The following is a 20779-nucleotide window of genomic DNA, read 5'->3' on the forward strand; positions in this document are numbered from 1 at the left end:
TGAACCTGTAGATGAACATGAGGTTCTAGCCTGCTTGTTTCTCCCACCCAACTCATGTCCCACTGTAACATGTGACTTTCACCATTTTTGAGAATAAAGATGTCCCAACATTAACCTGGGAGCTTTAACCGTGCTGCTCTGTATTCTACACCTGATCTATCCCGCTATTGTTCATCGGTGTTAGTCTATACAAACCTTTTCCTTAATATCTTAAATCTAAATATGTCCTCAAGATGTTTCTTCATATTCAAAATAAAACTCACTTCAGGCCTACAACAGACATATGCTGATCACCTGCTAGACCTCGAGGGATTATCCAGGAGATGTGGATTTCACACACATGCGTAAAACGCAGTCCTGCTCTCAAAGAGTTAACAAGCTTATAGCCATTTTGACAAAGATGTTTTGACAAAAAGAGTCTTTGAGACTCTTTGAGAAAAGCAGCTTTCCGCACTGTAAACCACGTCTCTCATTTACTTGGTAGCTCTTCAACTACAAAGTAGGTCAAACCAGAACAGTGTGTTCAGTGACTTATAGATGAATATAGTGCTGCTTGGGCCCCGGCGTTCCACGGCATAATTACATACTCCCAGGCCTGCCACTGCACGCCCAGAGGGCTGCGTGGAGGACCATGAGAGCCGATGATCTGATCCAGACAGGGCTATGCAGACCAGCTAAGAAGGCATCATCCAGCCTGGACCCAGCAACAGATGAAGGGAGGGTTGGGAGAAGAGAAAGACTGGGCCCCAGCAGCGAGCATCCCCATGTTTGTGGGTCCAACCGTTCTGGCTACAGACCACCCACAGGTGAAACTGTACTCAAAAAGAAGAGGGGTTTGGGCAGTGGAGAAACTCATTGCTCCCATTTATGTAAGACAGGGAAGGAGATATAATTCGTATGCATATAGAAATTGCCTGGAAGGATACATAGGAAGCTGTTAACCCTTGGGAGCCAGAAATTGTTCTAAGGAGAAAGGCTGGGGGTCAGAGTGGGAGAGAGCCTGCCTTTTCCCGTAACCTATTTTTGTTCTGTTTGAATTCCTAATGCATGTGTATTACCTCTTCAGTGAAAAAGGAAAAGTGAATAAGCATTCGAAAATTTAAAAATTAAGTAAATACACAGAGTTGCTGTAAGATCCAACAATTCAACTACAAGGTGCATACCTGAAAGACTGAAATCAAGGGCCCAAATACTTCTGCGCACATGGTCGTGGCAGCACTCTTCACAGGAGCCAAAAGGTTAAAAAAAAAAAAAAACCCAAATGTCCATCAGCAGACAAATGATTAACTAAATGACGTCTAGCCGCACTGTGGAATATTACACCGCCAAAAAAAGGAATGAGCCGCAAATACACACTGCAACACAGATGAATTTCGAAAACATGCTACATCAGAGAAGCCAGTCACAGAGGCACCTGGTGGCTCAGTCATTAAGTGTCTGCCTTCAGTTGGGGTCATGATCCCAGGGTCCTGGGACCGAGCCCTGCATTGGGCTCCCTGCTCAGTGTGAAGCCTGCTTGTCCATCACCCTCTCCCCAGCTTGTGTTCCCTCTCTTGCTGTGTCTCCCTCTGTCAAATAAATAAATAAATCTTTAAAAAAATAGTTGATTTTATGTCACAGGACTACCACCAAAGCAAAACATAAATTACCTTCTTTTAATTAAATAAAAGTGGGAGGAAGGAGGAGGTAGCAGGAAGGTCGCAAGTCGCCCTGGCAACGGCAATCTGAACGTCCTTGGGTACAGAGTCGGAGCCCAAAACCTAGCTCCCAGAGCGGCAGCCCAGTGTACCGTCTAAAAGTAGTTCGTCGAAAATAGAGCATAACGAGATTAAACCAAAATGCAAAAGAATGATCGTGACGCTTACCCACAACCCCATCCCACTAAGAACTATTTTCATGTTTGCTTCAGCACAGTCTTGACGGCGCATTTCTTCAAAAACACTGAATTAATATGCCCTCTCCCCAACTCTCCTTCTGCTCTTGGGAGCACACTGACTTGTAGAAACAAACTCCTCATTACATTTTTTTTAAAGATTTTATTTATTTATTTGACAGAGGCAGAGAGATCACAAGTAGGCAGAGAGGCAGGTAGAGAGAGAGGAGGAAGCAGGCTCCCAGCTGAGCAGAGAGCCCGATGCAGGGACCCACAGGCTGGGTCCCAGGACCCTGAGATCATGACCTGAGCCGAAAGCAGAGGCTTAACCCACTGAGCCACCCAGGCGCCCCATCATTATGTTTCTTGGTGTTGAACTGGGCACATGTCCAGCTGGAAAACAGAATCACTCAGTTGTGGTTAGAACTGGAATGGACTTGGGGCACCTGGGTGGCTCACTTGTTAAGCCTCTGCTTCGGCTCAGGTCATGATCCCAGAGTTCTGTGATCAAGCCCCTCATATTTCTCCCTGCTCAGCGGGAAACCTGCTTCTCCCTCTCCGCCTCCCCCTGTTTGTGTTCCCTCTTTCATGGTCTCTCTCTGTCTGTCAAATAAATAAATAAAATCTGTTAAAAAAAAAAAAAAAAAAAAAAAGAGCAGGAGGGGACCTGCCGTCTGAGGTGCAGCTATCAGCCAGGTGAGAGCGCACCTGTGGAAAAGGACGCTGGCATGAACTCTGGCCTGCACTGCCCCTTCCTAGGCCTCGCATTGTCACACCCGGGCCTCCAGCTTACACCTCGTCCCCCACGCTGTCTACTTCATCACGTAGCTTGTGTTCTCTTGTGTTCTCCACTTTGAACTGACCTGTGCTCACTATCCACCGATGTGGCCTTGGGGCTCTTTCTCATAAATATCCTTATGAGAAGCCTGGGTCCATCCTATACCTGGTCTCTGACCCTAGATAAATTAGATGTCTCATGAGGTATCTCCATTGTCACTCCAAAACCATCTGGGAGCCATCATATTGGGTATAAAGGGAGGTAACATCTATCCATTGGAAATGGAGAAGAACTGGCCACAGCTTTACTCTGTGATAATAAAATGTTTCGGGGCGCTTGGGCGACCATGATGAAGTACCACAGACGGGGTGGCGTAAGCAACAGGAATTCATTTTTTCACAGTCCTGGAGGCTGGAAGTCTGAGATTGAGGTGTCAGATTCCTCTGAGGATGGGATTAGAGCCTTAGGAAAAGGCAACACTTCTTTCATTTTAACTGTGCAGAAATGCCGGGCTGTTGAGAGTTCTCTACCCGCGTCTGTTTTCTCTGAGGAGCAGGAGGCCGAGTCACCTTCTGAAAAGGGAGGGTCGGTGGGGCTGACAGCTTCCCGTGGCCATCTGAGGGAACGTTGCTGGGAACGCGGAGGGCCCCCTACTCCTGCCTGCGACTGCATTCTCTCTTAACAGATGCTATGGGAGCTCTGAACACCCACGACTTTGGCTGAAAAGGTCGATGCCCTCTGGGGCCCCTGGGACCTGAGAGGCCTTCAGAGTCTACTCGTTCTGTCCGACAGGCTGGAGAGCCTGTGTCCACTCCATTTCCTAGAACCTCGGGAGGCGGGACACTGGGCTCCCCAAACCCCTTCCCGAGTCACCTGTGTCCTCTAAAGCTACATCCCACAACCTGACAAGGCAACTCCTAGTCCGTCCCCGGAGCCCAGGGAAAGCTCTCGTTTCTCAGAAATCTGCCATTACTGATTTCCCAGACTCCCGGATTTCAGCACGTCTGGTCCCCCCGTGTGACCACCTTGCGAGGGCTCCTTGTCCGGGACGCGTTCCGACTAAATGTCTGTGGGTGGGCCTACGGAGTTGTGCTATTCCTGAAATTTCTCTGTAGGTTTGAGATTTTCCGGGATAAAAATGCAATAAATGAGTAAATCCAAGAATCTGCCCAAACCCTCTTCTAAACGGAATCAGCTTGGGGTACTGTTGCCCCGGACGAAGACCCCTGACAGCTCTCAAGGGGAGAGACGTTCCCGGGATCTCTGTCATGGCCGTCAGGGATAAAGCGAAGTCCCTGAGCCCCAGAACCTCCCTGCATGGAAACAGACGCTGCAGGACAGAGCGGGGAATCCGTCCTGGGTCAGCAGCAGCCTGGCCGGCTGCCCCCCGCACCCACACACTGCGGCCACTCTGCGCCCGGTGAAATCCCGGCCACTGCCAGGGACCAGGGACGGAAGATTGGCTTCCACCTCCCGCAGAGCACATCGGGCGGGACTTCCGGGGCGGAGTCACTCAGCCGAGACGTAACTTCCGTCTGGAGCTTCCGGTCTCCTGGACCGCACGCGCACCGCGGTTGTGCAGGCCGTGGTCCCGTCGCTCTCCGCTCACCGACTTAGACACCTCGCCTTGCCTCACGTGCACCTGCCCCAGGGCTCCTGGAGAGCTCCTGGCTCCCAAAGCCATCTTTGACCTGCTGCCCTCCTTGGTTAACGTGCAGTTTTCCCTCCGCCTGATTTCACTCCCTGGAGCCACGGTCGTGTGGCCGACACGACTTACGCCGTTGGCCGCGACGCTACCTGTGTCTCAGGGTCTGGTGCGCTTCAAGCACCTCCTGAACTGCGCGCATCCAGCCTTTCTCCAGTTGTTTCAGACTCGGCATTAGCCCGTCATCCAGCCCCGGGTGACTCACTGAAAGCATCATGATGCTGGTAACGGGCTTTTGAACAAACAGCGTTCTCAGATTCGGTTCTGAATCCCCCTCCTTGGCCTTCACCGTACACCTGCTCCCCGACACCGTTTGCAGCTGCTTCGCCGGGCTGATACGTCTCCCAGTGCTGTCCTCCCTCCGGTGATTAGACTGTTTTCCTGTATTTCTCTAGTAATGATCTCCAAGCTTCGCCCTGTGATTCCGGTTCCCAGCTTGGCTACACGTCCAGTCTGGATTTAACTCATTTCTGGAACTCTGTTTGGCAGTATATTATGACGCTCACTCCAGCTCTCTAGAACGGGGAATAGAACAAAAACAATCCAACCTAAAACTGTTGGTTAAACAATTAAAAAATGCCAATTACATTTTTTTTAAAAAAACTAAAACAAATCCTGACCCTAAAAAGATCTAAGATTCAAAAGTAGAAAGAAAAACAAGGAGAAAAGGAAGAAAAGAAGGAAGGAGGGGGGAAGGTAGGAAGAAAGAGACAAATGGAGAGAGAACTATACAAGTAGTAGAAGAAAACTTAGCCTTTTTTTATTACTTCGGATTGGGGAAGACATTTCAAACTGTGACACAAAATCCAGACATCATAAAATGAAATACCCATAAATTCATCTTTATAAAACATAAACCTTTTAGCATTAAAAAAATCAAAACAAACGAATTGAGGAAAAATCACTTTCTACTATACCACAGACCAAGGCTATGTTCATGAATATATAAACAGGTGCCACAAATTAATTTTTTAAAAATCGACAACCCAATAAAAGAATTGACAAAATGTAAGAATACACCATTTAGAAAAAACAAAATGCAAACGGCTTTAAGACATATAACAGATTTTTAGACCTCAGTCCTAATGTATAAATGTTGTTTGAAACTACACTGAAACATCAGTCCTACAAATCAGTTTGGCAAAACTCCACACACTCTGTTGCCAAGGCCACCAGCAAACAGATACTCTTGTACATTGTAGGAACAAGTATAAACTGGTAAAACCCCAATGGGGGGTAATTTGGTGATCTCTGTCAAAATTATAAATGCAGGTACATTTTGTTCCAGAAGTTCTACTTTGAGGAACTTTTGTTGTTGTTGTTGTTTAAGATTTTAAGTAATCTCTATGCCCAATGTGGGGCTCGAACTCACAACCCTGAGATCAAGAATCACACACTCCTCCAATTGAACCTGTCAGGTGCCCCTTCTATGAACTTATTTTATGAATATTCTCACCTTGGGGTGAAATTATTAGAAACAAGGTTATTTCAATATTGTTTGTCAATAGTATTCAGACTAGTGCCAATAGTTAATAAAAGGGAAAACAACTTGATAAAAAAAAATTTTAAGACTTTTTAAACTTTATTTTATTGTGGTAGGAGCATTTCACAAGATCTACCCTTTTAACAAACTTTGGAGTGTATATTAGTGTTTACTCTAGGAAGATGCTATTTTTAAAATAATAAGTGAAATAAATATGCAGATGCAAGAAAAGGGTTTAAACAGTCACACCTCAATATTTTGTAATTTTGGTCCTGCCTTTAGGTCCTCATATTTTCAAAATGCATTCCTTCCCAAAGCCTATAGAGTTGGTTATATGCATTAGAAGACTTTGTATCTCCAAAAGCTGTGTCCCTTGACAAGCAAGCTCACTCCTGGGGTAACACCGATCTCTCTGGTTCCTACTATTCCTGTGGATCTGTTGATTTATTGACAGATGGTGTTGCAGTGAAAAACCAGCCACACAGGAGAAGGGGGGAAAAAAATCAATGAAAACAATGACCGAAACACTCTCCCCAGATTTCTTTCAATTCTAGTAAAAGAGATTGAGAAATTTTAAATAAAAACCACATAAAATGAAATATTTACAGCAGGTGCACTACCCATGAGGGTTTATAGAAAATATCACAACTGGGCGTGGTTTGAACGAAAAACCTTTTAACAGCTTTTTACAAAAGCTGGTCATTTCAGTCTTCCCAGTGATAGGGAAAAAGGCAACAGCTTTTTTAAACAGCATTCATCTCCCTAAATCTTTTTTTTTTTTTCCCCAGGATGCAATTAATCTGAAAGCTTTATCTAAACGTAAATTGAGTTGGATGGGTGGAGAGAGAGAAATCGATACACTTCAGATCAAAGATAAGTAAAAGAAACAGAGTGACCTATATATTCAGAACATTTTAATAATGATTATGTGTCTCTTTCGCTCAGGGGTAAAGAAAGAATAGGCTGAAGTTGGCAAAAATAACCACTGGGACACAGTAAAACAGCCTGTCTGAAACCTGTTCCTTTTTCGTGGTCCTTTGGGTCGGGCTCCTTGCCAGTGCTGGTGCCATCATCACCTAAATGCCACCAACCTGTCCAGCCTGTCACACGCAGATCACATGCACTCCGGTGGGCGAGCCGCCTTCTGGTCTGGATCCCATGACGTGAGGGTGACCAGCGGGTCTGGTGCGACAGTTCCTCTAATTTTTCACCTGGAGACAGAAAACAAAAACAAAAACAGAACCCAGACATTTGAAAAGAGCCCCTTTGAGAAGTTGCAAACAAGCTTGAGGAGCCTTTCCTGTCTCATTAGCAGACTTCATGCTGCAAAATGCATCTTCTGGAGGCTTCCTTTTTAAGAACCAAACTGGGCTAAACACCATGTGAACAAGAAGCTACAAATTCACTTTAATGGTCTAAAAATGGCTATTTTCCAATTGTCCAAAGCCAGAGTTGCTGTAATTTCTTAACACTTTCTTCTGAAGCATTTGTTAAAATATTACAGAGTCATTTCTACAGTTAACAGAATTAAGTTCTGCAGGACCAGTTCAACAGGCTAGGTCTAAATGTTTTTCCAAACTGTAAAATTTTCCTTACTTTGTGCAGGAAGTTAGAAAAGAAACTAAAATGAAAGCAGTTTTACTCTAATGACTGACATGCAACCAGGGTTTGGGGTTTGCTTGTGTTTTTTTTTTTTTCCTTGCTTCTGGAATATTCCATTCCATATTGGCAGAACACGTATTTCATACCAAAAGCAGAAACAGAAGAAAGGTATTGTGAAAACAATGCCTATTCTCAGTTCACATGAGCCTTTCTAAAACACTGTGTGCCTGTTTGTTCCCTCTCATAATGCAAACTTCATTTAAGGTAAGCCACACTCAGCCCCATCTCTCACCTCACAGAAGGGCAGGGCTCCTTCCAGTTGTTGGTGTCGGGCAGGAGAAACAAGGCCAAAGGCAGGTTGAGCTGAGGTCAGGTGCTTGGAGGAGCCAAAGAGTAGAAAAGCAGAATTGGGGATGGGTGGAGATCAGAGCGTGAGTCAATAAGCAGAGACACCAAGTTCAAACTAGGACAAGCTAAGATCAGCATCTTGGGGCAAATCTAAGAGCAAACCAGGCAGGGACAGATGAATAGGCAAGTTAGAAGACTCTAAGAAATACACGAAATAGGTATGGCTAGATCGGCACAGTCATGAATTCTACTTAGTGTCTGATTGTACTTCTTCCTCTTTAAACTGACCTCTACTGGTCTTAAAGGAGCCGTGCTCTGAAAAGAGTGGAGACTCTGTTAGGCACCACAACCCACAAAGGAAGAACTACCAGATATACATAAGCTAAAGATTGGCATCACTGTTGTTGGAACAATAAATTATATGTAACGAAGCAGTAACACCCTTGAAATACAAAGACTGGGGTAATAGTCATTCTGTGATTCATTCATTAAAATATTGGTTGAGTAACTAACAGCTGGACCCCGTGCTGAAAGCTGGGGATAAAAAGTTAAACAAAATATAGGCTATGCTCCCACGGAAGGCCCCGAGAAAGGCAAGTAAATAAGCAATTTCAGTACAGTTGGTAAGTACAGCTCAAGGGGAAGTTGTGAAGCAGAAGATAAGAGAGAAGGATAATGGGCGGTTTGGAAAGGAAGTGACGTCAAAGCTGGGGGCCAGAGCAGTGATGCAGGAGAACCCGCGGGAGGGGAACCTCTGTCCTTACTTGAGCCTTCCGTGTCTTCGCTCTCCAGAGCCACCGAGAATTTGGAGATGACTCAAAAGAGGACAGAGGGGTGGAAGTCCAAAAGTTGTGACCCCCCTGCCAAGAGTGGCAGTAGTAGTATGGTGGAATCTTGAGTACTGTCAAAAGTATGATTCTTAAAATGCCAAAAAACATAGACAGGAAGCGTATGTCAGAGTTTCATTTAGCTCATTCATGACGGAAGCCACAGAATGATTCCGAGGCAGACACAAGAAATGGATGTACATATAGTCTATTAAAGAAGACTAATTGGGGTACCCAGCTGGCTCAGTTAAGTGTCTGATTCTTGATTTGGGCTCAGGTCATGACCTCAAGGTCATGAGATGGGAGCCCTGAGTCGGCTCTGCGCGGACGTGGAACCCGCTTAAGATTCTCTGTCTCTGTCTCTCTCTCCCTCTACTCCTCCCCCACTTGCCTCTTTTCCCCTCTAAAAGAAAAGAGAGAGAGAAGAAGTAAAAGAAAACTAGATAAAACTATTGAATTAGATATAAAATTCATTAATATTCCACAAGGCAGTAAACTGTCATCTTCTTGGTTAATTTCAATAAGTAGAAATCATTTGCATTGCTCTTGGACAAAAATGACTTTTCTCTTAGTCATTTCTTACATATTAACTTCCAACTTTTTTCATGAAATGTTTGGGCCCTATTTGTTAGGAAATAGTAAGTCCAATGATCCTAAGGTAGGGTTGCTAAGTGATACTTTAGCACAACAATTAAAATCACACCACCATATTTCGAATAACTTTAAAAATAATTGTAAAATATTTAATTAATGTAAATTCATTTAAATAATGAAACTGAACAGTAACTTAAATATTTTAGTTATTTAAATAATTGTAATTTACCAAATCTGAAGACCTCGCACAAGAAGAGTCGTGACCATCCCCAGTCTCCACAAATGCTCATACTTAAAGTTACAGAAAAAACCTCTTTCTACCTGATCCTAAAACCTATAGATGATAACCGTCAACACTGCAAACTCTGTTTTTACACTGGTTTTCTCCTTTAATCACTTTGCCCATCCCATGTAGTAGGTTTGACTGTATTTAATTTCTGTAGTGGAGGAAAGAAAGGAGCCAGAAATTAAATAACTTGCTCAAGTATAATTTAGTGAAGCTGCTTGGGAGGGCAATTGAATAAAATCAGTCGAAATTTAAAATCTACGTATCATCCGACCCAGTTAATTCTCCTCTAGAATCCATGCTAAAGAAATGGTTGCTGCTTGGTACAGCAACGTTTATATTATCAAAGGAGAAGGGAGGGGGGAGGGAGGGAAGGAAGGAAGGACAGACAGACAAGGAAGAAGGAAGGACAGAGAGGAAGAGAGGGAAGAAAGGCAACTCTATGAGTTATCGAAAGGGAAGTAGTTAAATAAATGAGGCTATACCCATATTGTGGAATATTAAGCAATCTTAAAAATGAATGCGGTAGATCCACGCGGATCTTCAAGGCTTATTGTTTGGCAAAAGGAGCAGTTTGCAGAATAATACAGTTATGTGAAATAAACTTGTTTATAAAAGGCGGTAAAGGGGGACACCTGGGTGGCTCAGTGGGTTAAGCCTCTGCCTTCCGCTCAGGTCATGATCTCGGGGTCCTGGGATCGAGCCCCGCATTGGGTTCTCTGCTCTCTGCTCAGTGGAGGGCCTGCTTCCCACCCCCCCCCCCGGCCTGCCTCTTGACCTACCTGTGATCTCTCTCTCTCTCTCTCTGTCAAATAATTTAATTTAATTTAATTTAATTTAATTTTTTTTAAAAAGGCGGTCAAGGGCACACCTCAGTTGTCAATGGTGATTGCCTTGGGCAAGGGGAGTAGGCTGAGGCAGTGAAGGAGGATATGGGAGGTCAGAGGAGAATTTTCTCTCTCTTTCTATACTTACACATTTCTGGAAGCACTTACAATGGAAATTGATTACGTACACAATTTTCTTAAACTAAAAAAATGGTACCGGTTCAGGAAGGATTACCCAACTGATAAAGGGAATAAAAGTGACAACTGAAATTCTGGTCTGGCTGACCTAAAAGCTGTAGGTTTTACAAATTATTATTCACCTCAGTGATCACCCATGACCGCCTTTACACGGGGATCTTCCTGAGACTTCGTCTACCACATCCGCCTGCGAGAAAATTCCTTTAGAATTTAGGGAAGGGAACTGCTTTGCTTCTCCCAAGACACTAGTGTGGTTTGTTTTCTTCCAGAACAAAGGAAATTCCGTACCAGGACATAACTGCTTTTCATCTTGATTACCAAGAAACCCTGAGTCAAATCCAGCACCCAACTCCCACATTCTGGTCTCAAGGTAGATGCTTGATTTCAGACACAAACTCAAAGTTAGTTAAATTGGAATCCAGGTCCACATCAAAATATGGCTATGGAGGGCGCCTGGGCGGTTCAGCTGGTTAAGTATCTGCCTTCAGCTCAAGTCATGAACCCATCATCCTGGAATCAAGCCCCACTTCAGGCTCCCTGCTCAGTGGGGAGTATGCATCTGCTTCTCCCTCTCCCCTGCTTGTGGTCTCTTGTGTTCCCTCTCTCTCTCTCAAATAAATAAATAAAATCTTAAATATATATATTTAAGATTTTATTATATATTATTATATATATTTATATATATATTTATTATGTAAATATATATATATATATATATACATATATATATATGGCTACAGAGTCAGACCCAGCTGTGGAGCTAGATCTCCTTCAGCCACCTTAGCACAAAGTCAGGATTCATTCTAACAGACAGGTAATCAACTCGAGTGTGCCTAAGCATCACCTGACATTTCTTGTTAAAAATACAGATTTCTGAGCCTCATCTTCACAAAAGGATTTGGACATGAATGTTCATAATAACCAAAAAAAATTTTTGAAACAGCCTAAATGTCCACCTAATGAAGAGATAAACTGATGTATTCATAAAAAGTTGTCTCTGGGGGACCCCTAGGTGGCTCAGTCTATTAAGCGGCTGCCTTCGGCTCAGGTCATGATCTCAGGGTCCTGGGATCGAGCCCCACATTGGGTTTTCTGCTCAGCGGGGTGTCTGCTTCTCCCTCTCCATCTGCTCCTCCCCCATTCATGTTCACTCTCTCCCTCTCTCAGAATAAAAAATAAAATCTTTTTTTTTAAATTTATTTGACAGACAGAGATCACAAGTAGGCAGAGAGGCAGGCAGAGAGAGAGAGAGGAGGAAGCAGGCTCCCCACTGAGCAGAGAGCCGATCCCAGGACCTTGAGATCATGACCTGAGCCGAAGGCAGAGGCCTAACCCACTGAGCCACCCAGGCACCCCAATAAAGTCCCTTTTTACGAAAAAAACTTGCCCCCAATATCCATAGGAAGTATGTAGGGAGGGAGGTCTGATGCTGCAAGTATGTACCATACATTTGACACTCAGGTGACATACTGGGACATCTCTTAGTGCTCTATGCTGAGTTTCAAAGGTAAAGTGAGAAGTGTAGTAGTAGACACAGCCTGAGAAGAGCAAGGTAACCAGAGGCTTCTATACCTCAGGGATGAGGATCAGAGTCACTTAACTGGACAAGCCACTAAATTGGCAGGAGTACTAGCCCAGGCACAGAGAAATCTAGAATGGGTTGCAGGGGAGAGGGGTGAGTAACATCATTTATAGCTTTGAGATCAGCTATAAGTGCAGGGGCTATACTTCATCCTAATAACTCTTCCCTTATAAGCTCCCAGGAAATAAGACCGACCAGAATTCTAGAGGGACTGTTCCCAGATAGGACAAACTTGCGGTAGGATGTGAGGGGAGTAGAGCACTCAAGGGGTGGACTGTAATAGTTCCTGTGGCCCTCACTCTGGCTCCCTCTTCAGAGCCAACGCATCTGTCCTCTAGTGCTGGAAAGGCTAATGGCCAAAGGCTTATAGCTGTGCCCCTCCTTGGGAATGGCTCTTAGCCACAGGACACGGCCCTGCACAGATGGCCGTGTCTTCCCAAGGGGTGGCCCAGGCCAAAGACACAACTGACTTGTAGCTGTCAGTCTTAGAAATGGAAAGTTTCTCTCTCTCTTTTTTAAATCAAGTAAAAGGGCCCTTGTTCAAACAGGTTTCTGGATAGACATTCTCGGGCTTTAGTGAGGAATTGAGGTTAACTAAATATGGGGGAAGGGGGTGTCTGCAGGCCAGTTTGAGCTGGAAGTCCACGTTGGGCAGACGTTTCCAGCTTTTTAAGATTCTCTCAATCTACGTCTGTGGCTGCACACACCCCACCCCAATCCACCAGCCTCACTAGTCGGGGTTCTCAGAACAAGGCGCTCTGAGGGTCTTGATCCTGACCCCATTTATCTGATCATCCTCCTCACCTCAAACCTTATGAGTTCTTCAGTTTGCAAAATGAAAATCTCTACTTGCTTGGTCCATCTTCTGAAGCCCTTCTCTGTGTGGGTTAACTGTCTAGTGATTCCTAAAGATATCTGGAACGTAGAGTTCTCCCTCTCTTCCTGGAGGAGGGTTTTAGATGACGGATATAAGGGGCACACCACAGAGCTTTTGCTGTGCTGGGAGGCTTTTCAAAGCCACGTGAGGTCCAGTTCCCACTCCTGGGTCTTCAAGTCACAGCGCTCATAACCTCCACATCCAAGGAGAGGACTGACAACCTTAGAACTGTCCAAATGCCTTTTTGGTTTTGGGCCAATGACCCTTGATATTCAATCTACTGGCATATCATAGGAAACCGAAGAGCCCTGACCTCAGAGAGATAATTATTTAAAAGCTAGAGCCCATGCCATCCTTAGTATATGTCCTGATTCCCTTATCTTTGAGTTGAGTCACTCAATTAGCTGGAATTCAGTGAGCTTAATTGGTGGATAAGAAACAAAAATAATCACTAATATGATTGCTTAGAGCTTGAATTGAAAGCCTTGCTCTGCTCCTTTTGAACTATGATTAATTTGTGTGTGTTGTGAAATAGGAGCACGTTTTGAGTACATCAAAACACATTAGAGACATGAAGATGTACACCCTGCAGTTGCAGGGACATGTGCCAGGGGGCGCTCTGGGCCAACACTTGCGTTTTACTCTTAAATCTTCCTGTTTTGGACAAAGCGGGTTTTTGCAAGAGATTAGTCTGGAGTTTGCTTTTGTTTTTTTACCATAAAATATCATCACTTATTTCATTCTCTTTTCTTTGCACACATCCCATTTTGTTCTTTTTGAATCTTCTATTCATCACCCCCCCCAATTCTACGCTACTTTTTAAAATATTTCTCTCTCTTTCTTCAGTAGCTTCTCTTTCATCCAGCTTCTCTCTCTCTAAGCCCAGTACCAACGACCTAAATGACATATGTTCTAAGTATTGTCAGGGAGGGAAAACCCAAGAGCACATGTGCTGGAAATAGTATCAGTCAACATGCCCAGGGATCACATTTTTTGAGCTAAAAAGTGGGATATGGGTTCTGATAAGTATGGGGGTACCTTTGAGAGCAGCCAGATAATATTTTTGGAACTGAGCCTACTCCATAAAGTTCAGATTACATAGTTATGGACCCTGTATAGAGAGGACCCCAATCACACAGCCTCATGTGCTCAAGGGAAATTCCCCCTCTAGGCTGCGATGAGCCACAGGTTTTCACTTCTTAGACATAACTCTCCCACCATTCATGTCCCAACCCTGGATTATACAATAAAAATTAATGTATCACATCCACAAAGCCTTTATTAAATTGCACATATTTACCTGGGCAAGAAAGAACCCCTTTTGATTTTCCTTGTTGGTTCATTGGCATACAGTGGTACCTTAAAAGATACACTGAACATTTCTGGAGCACAGAACTAATATGTATTAATGGGAGAACCAAAAAGATAGGGGGCATCCAGCAGCATAGAAAAAAGTAAAGCCAGATGTGGTACCTAACCCCAAAAACATGGTAAGAAATCTAGCTGTAGGATGACTGACCTGGTCCCAGAGAACATGTTGCTGGTTTCCTGGCCAAGAAGCAGGAAAGATGTCTACTTGTTTGTATATGCTTCCTCTCCATCTCTACCCCAACATCCTTACTTTCTGCCCCTTGTTTCCCCTTCGATCTCTGACTGATTTGTGTCTTGGAAAAAGTAGTCACAGATTCACATAATGATAGATCAGGAAAAGGGACTTCTAGCTCTCGCTTCCAATCCCCTGAATAAACAGAGGAGAAGACTGGTGCCCAGAGAGAACAGTGACTTGCCCTGCTAAAAGGTACCAGAGGAACGAGACGATGTGTAGTGAACGTAGCCCAAGAATCAGGGCTTTCTCAACAAAACCATGCTGTCCTTATTTGGAAGAATTGTTCAGGCAGTGAGAAAATAGTAATAAAACATTATACCCTATCAGGAGAGAGAACAGGGTGCATTATTAAAAAAAAAAAAAAAAAACAGATGTGGAAGAAGGTACTCGGTAGAATAGGAAGAAGAAAACAAAAAATAAGATGGAGAGAGGGGGTAGAGGCATGGGATGTTCTGAGCTACCGTGAGGTCACTAATCGGTGCTAAACTAAACGGTTTAAATTCATTCTGTGGACTCCATTCCTAGGTGTTTATCCAGAAGAAAAGAAAACATAGCCACAGAAAAGAATTTATACAAGAATGTCCATAGCAGCTTTACATATAATATTCAAAAATTAGAAACAGGCCAGGTGCCCATTAACAGCAGGATGAATAAACAAAATATGATCTATCCAGACAATGGAATGTTGGTCAGAAATAATACTGATATCCACAAGAACATGGCTGGCTCTCACAGACATTGTGCGGAGCAAAGGAAGCCAGACAGAAGAGTCTATACTCTTCGATTCCATTTTATGAAGCCCTAGAACAGATGAAAGTGATCAGCAGTGGAAAAAGTCAGAACAGTGCCTGGGAAGAGGAGGTTGACAGTGGTAGGGATTAACTGGAAGAGGCAAGAGAACTTTCTGGTATAATCATGACGTTCTATGTTTCATTAAGGATTTGGATGACACAGGTATATGCATATCATTGGGAGAAAAATTTATCTTGAGAGAGAGAGAAGGGAAAAAAAAGAAGAAATACTAAACCCTAAAAAGGATATGGCAATTTACTTTGACACGCATCTGAAGAAATAAGATGAGCTGATGAATGGAGTGACAGGAGATACATGTGAAAGCAAATGTAGTAAAATATTAATTGGACGGTCAGGGTGGTTGGTATATGAGTGTCCTCAGGAAATTTCTTTCAAGCTTTCTGCATATTTAAGTTGTTTCATTAAAGTATTTTGAGGAAAACTCACCAAAGGACACAGTACATTAAAAACAACAACAACAAAAACCAAGCTGCTCTGCCAGAGGATTTTTAACTGGAATTCTCCCTGAACATAGGACAATGAAGACAGAAAGAACATTCCTTGGTGTTTCCAGAGGAAGCATGAGATCCAATGAGCTGAATGAACTTTTCCAAGTTCATTCATTTCCTCCTTCCTACCTACATCTTTGGCCTGCCTCGTATTCTCTACCACTCATAGTCAGAAGTACAACTGATTAACACCCAAGTATTTTTTTCACTTGTCACAATCCTGGGTCATTTGCTTTCTCAAGAGATCTGGGTGCCACATCGAGCTCTGCTCCCCCAGGGACTGAGCTCCAGGGGCTGGTGTGAGAACACTGTGTGCTCCTCTGACCCCCAGCCCGGGCAGTGAGGAGCTCTGATGGGCAGAACTATCGCGTGGGTTGGAACCCTGGGAAACAGGACTCGCGGTGCTAACCCCAGGACAACATCATCACCCTGGCATTGGCCATGGACACATTATATTTCCAAGAGTCCTAGTTTATTTCTAAACTATGATCATGAGTTAATTCAATGGGTTTTCTAAATATTCAACAGTCACCTGCATGTCAGAATTCAGCGTAAGCAGATAATGGATTCTCACCATCAGATTCACTTTTAAGATGTAACCCTACCATCTAAAGGAGAAGAATCACTAATTCCTTAGTAATATAAGGCAATTTTTCTGTAGAGTGTAGGAAGAAAGAATTCTCATTTTTAAATAGTTGGGCTCTGGACTCTGAAGACTAGAAGTGAAATAAACACTTCGCAGTAATTTGTAGAGGCTGCTCTCCATCCCACGGGTGACATGACTGGTTGCTTTCTGGTAGGAGTCCAATAAAACCCTGATGTGTGCAGGATAAAAGACAAGTCCCCAGCTCCCTGAAGGTCTGATATGTCCAAGACATTTCCCTGCCCTGACTGATTTTACGCAGAAGGACAGAATCATAATGTAAATGAGAATCCTAGCACTTTAGTTGTGGTTCTCCTGAACAACTTTCCACATTTGTTTGCTTATCACACCCTAAACGGGTGAGTTCCTTTGTGCCTCTGAGTTTTGTGCAAGTTATGCCCCCTGCCTGGAAAGCCTTCATCCCTAATCATACCTAGAGCCTTACCATAAATGTTACCTCCTCAATGAGGCCTCCAGTGGCTTGGGCAAGCAGCATTCAGTATTTTCTTTGTTTTGTTTTTAAGTAGGCTCCATGCCCAGCGGGGGACTTGAACTCGCAACCCGAGATCAGGAGTCGAGTACTCTACCAACAGAGCCAGCCAGGTGCCCCAGAATTCAGTGCATTTTCCTCCAGCATTCCTCTACGGCTTCTTGATCATACTGCTATTGTAACGCATACACAGCACTGTAATTATTTGTGTCCCTGTCTTTCTCTATACCAAACTGAGAATCCACAAACCACAAATGGGTGTGATTTATCATTTTATCCCCTGTACTCGGTGCACAGAAGACATGAATGGCTGGAGGCTGTGCGGATCAATGATACTCTGAATCCTCACTTATGAACTTCAAGCGCATGGGCACGGGCTCTTCTTCCTCATCTCACATACCGTACGAGGTGTAACTCACTATTTTGCACAAAGTAGGCAAAAATCAAGAGCTGAATGAATGAGATCTCACAATAATCATAACTACAAAATAAGTGAAACCTCCCCTCCCCCCAACTTCTCCTCTACTGTTTTAACCCAGATTATAGAGTATCTTCCACTCCAAAGAGGAAAGAACCACAATCACTGAAGATTTTTCCAGACTTACTCTGTCTGGTCCTACTGGAGTGTCCTGGTTTTCAGGAACCATGGGAGCCATGTGTCCACCAAAGTCTCTAGCAAAAGTAAGCAGGACCTGCAGCCTGCCTCTACTGCCTTTTCTCCACATCTTGGCCTCTTCTGCCCCACGCCCCTAACCCCCATCCCCTGCCCCACTCCCCAAAGTTCAGAGCCAAGGACATACACTGGCAACCCAACCACACACTTGTTTTGTTCACACAGTATTTTTATGTTTTTAAGTTAGCTACCAAAATGTGAAGAGTGGGCCGTTTCACATGAAAACGCAGATGAACAGCTTCTCTTGGAAAATCCAATCTGGACAACACTAGACCTCTATCTCTTGTGTGGCAGTAACTGGCTCAGATGGGCAGTAGGAGCCACCACTAATGGGATGGGGTCACCACTAAAGGGGCGTTGTCTCTCTGGGGCCATGGCTGCCTGCTTCACTGATTTGCTTTACCTTCCAGAAGCATCTGAACCTGTGCCTCCTGCCCTAGGAGCAGACCACCACATGGCAAACCTAGGGGGAATACCACACCCAGGTTCGAGGCTTTGGTTGACCATCCTCATTCTTCTAGAAGACCTCATAGGGAATTCGTGCAAGTCATGGCCACCTCTGGGCCTCAGTCCCCTCAGAAGCCAGCTGAGGGTGCCTAGAAAAAGTCACAACCATTATTACTAAAATGCGCCTAAAATGGAGAGTTTGGAGTCCACATCCCAGCACCTTGCCCTGCCCATGAACTTCATCACTGATGATTGCCCCTAAACATGTAAGTGGGTGGCTCAGTGGGTTAAGCATGTGCCTTCAGCTCAGGCCATGATGCCAGGATCCTGGGATCGAGCTCCATGTCCAGCTCCCTGCTCAGCAGGGAGTCTGCTTCTCCCTCCCCCTCTGCTCTGGCTCTCTATCACCCTCCTTCTCACAAATAAATAAAATCTTAAAAAAAAAAAAAAAGTAACCACTCTTCAATGACACTGTTCATTATCCCGAAAGGCACAGGAGGGCACAGTCAGCCCCTAAGTACCTACTCATCTGTCTTCTCAGTCCTCACCCACCTCTACCTCTGGAGACTCCTAACACCCCCCTTGAAACATTCGGTTCACTTGGCTCCCATAAATTTACAAGCTCTGAGCGGTCTGTCCTCTCCAACTGCTCCTCTGTTTTCTTCCTTTTTTTTTTTTTTTAAACCAAATATAGAAATTCCCTAACGTTGCAGTCATTCCCTCGGACCATGTTTCCCACGGCTACTCTCTCTTCCGGAAAACAGACCGGCTATGGTGGCCGCCACCGCAGCTCCGTGAGGGTGACCGCTCCCTCTTCTGTGCCCCAAACCCACATTATCACGGAGCCCTCACCTCGCCTTCCCTGCGCCCCAGCCACGGCGCAATATCGGTGTGTCCAAAAATAAAATATCCAAATCCAGACTCACTGGGGTGGGTATCTCCTGCTTCTGTCTGCGTGCGTCTCTGTTGTCACTCGAGAATGACCACTTCTTCATCTCGCGAGACTGTGGGTCAGTTTCCTACCTAGTCCGAGGGGGAGAGAGCGTGACCAAGCCTTCACCCACTGGCACTGCCCCATCTTCCCGTTCACGGTGATGGGGCTGCAGAGTAGGCACCTGACCTTTGCAGGATCTGACATATGGATGTGGAAGGAGCAAAAGGGTTTCTTCTTAGGTCATCAACTGTAAGGAGGGTATAACCCCTTTCCTGGCCACATAGACAAAGTAGAAGGAAGACACACAAAGGAAAGCAAAGCCAAGCAGAGGCTGGGGTAGATACTGAAAACAGTATCTGAGCCCTTGAAACCAGGGGTATGGAAAATCAACTGTTTCCCCCCTGCCCCAGATTTCACTATTTTATCAGCTAATAAATTCTGTATTTCCTGAAATTGATTTGAATTGTTTATTTTTGTCACTCATTATCAAGAGTCCCCTCATCAGAGGCACCTGGATGGCTCCTTAGGTTGAGCATCTGACTCTTGATTTCAGCTCAGGTCATGATCTCATGGGTCACGAGATTGAGTCCCAAGTGGGACTTTGCACTCAGCATGCAGGCTGCTTAAGATTCTCTCTCTCCCTCTCTCTCTCTCTCTCAAAAAAAAAAAAATAATAATAATAATACCCCTTTCTATTACCCCATTCTGCTGGTCAACATGTTAGAAAAATCTAAAATATCTTTAACTCTCTTTTTCCTTCTCCAACATTTGGCTTATGACCAAACCTTGTGAATCCCACTTCCATGACATTGTTGTGTCCCCAATCTCTTCTCCATCCTCATGCTACTACCCTAGCTCATGCCCAACCCTACCCTTTTTTTCTTTTTTTCTTTTAAAGGTTTTATTTATTTATTTGAGAGAACGAAAGACAGAGAGAGCATGAAAGGGAGAGGATCAGAGGGAGAAGCAGACTCCCACTGAGCAGGGATCCTGATGGGGGACTCGATCCTGAGGCTCCAGGATCACACCTGAGCTCATTCACCCAACTGAGCCACCCAGGCACCCCCTTTCCTTACCCTTCCAAAGGCTATTGTAACAGCCATCTAACTGAGCTCCTGGCCTCCAGGCTCTACCTCCCCCACCCCAACTTATATAGCAGGGCTACCCCAATTTTCCTGAACCATACATCTGACTATGTAACTCTCTTTAAAAAGTTTCTGTAGATACCCATTGTTTCCAAAATAAGAAAAAAAAAATCCCGTATAGGTTTGCAAGGGCTACCATAACAAACTGGGGAGGACTTAAACAACGGAAGTGTATTTTCTCATCTTTGTGGAGCCCAGAAATCTGAAATCAAAGTGTTGGCAGGATTGGTTTCTTCTGAGGCCTCTTCGTGGCTTGTAGATGGACAACCTCACCCTGTATCTTCACATGATTGTCCCTTGGTGCGTGTCTGTGTCCTCAACCTCTCTTCTGAGGACACCAGTCATGTTGAATCAGGGCACACCTTAAGGACCTCATTTTAACTTAATTAACTCTTTATAAATCCTATTTCCAAACACAGTCACATTCTGAGCTATTGGGAGTTAGGTCTTTGACATATGAATTTTTGTGGAGGATGTAATTCAGTCCATAACAATTCCTCATTCAATTTTCTTTCCTTTTTTTTTTTTTTAAGATCTTATATATGTATTTCACAGAGAGA

The 20779-nt window shown here is 44.3% G+C and overlaps 1 long non-coding RNA gene across 1 annotated transcript; it reads right to left on the bottom strand.

The window, feature by feature from the left end:
- Nucleotides 1-2730: 2730 nt before the first annotated feature.
- Nucleotides 2731-19140, bottom strand: LOC131830479 (uncharacterized). The gene is made up of 3 exons (XR_009353176.1): nucleotides 19067-19140; nucleotides 6931-7050; nucleotides 2731-4871 (listed from the first exon to the last, which is right to left on the bottom strand). It is a non-coding gene; the product is annotated as an uncharacterized LOC131830479 (long non-coding RNA).
- Nucleotides 19141-20779: the final 1639 nt, after the last annotated feature.

Source organism: Mustela lutreola, chromosome 4 (assembly GCF_030435805.1).
Source record: "Mustela lutreola isolate mMusLut2 chromosome 4, mMusLut2.pri, whole genome shotgun sequence".
Taxonomy (NCBI): domain Eukaryota; kingdom Metazoa; phylum Chordata; class Mammalia; order Carnivora; family Mustelidae; genus Mustela; species Mustela lutreola.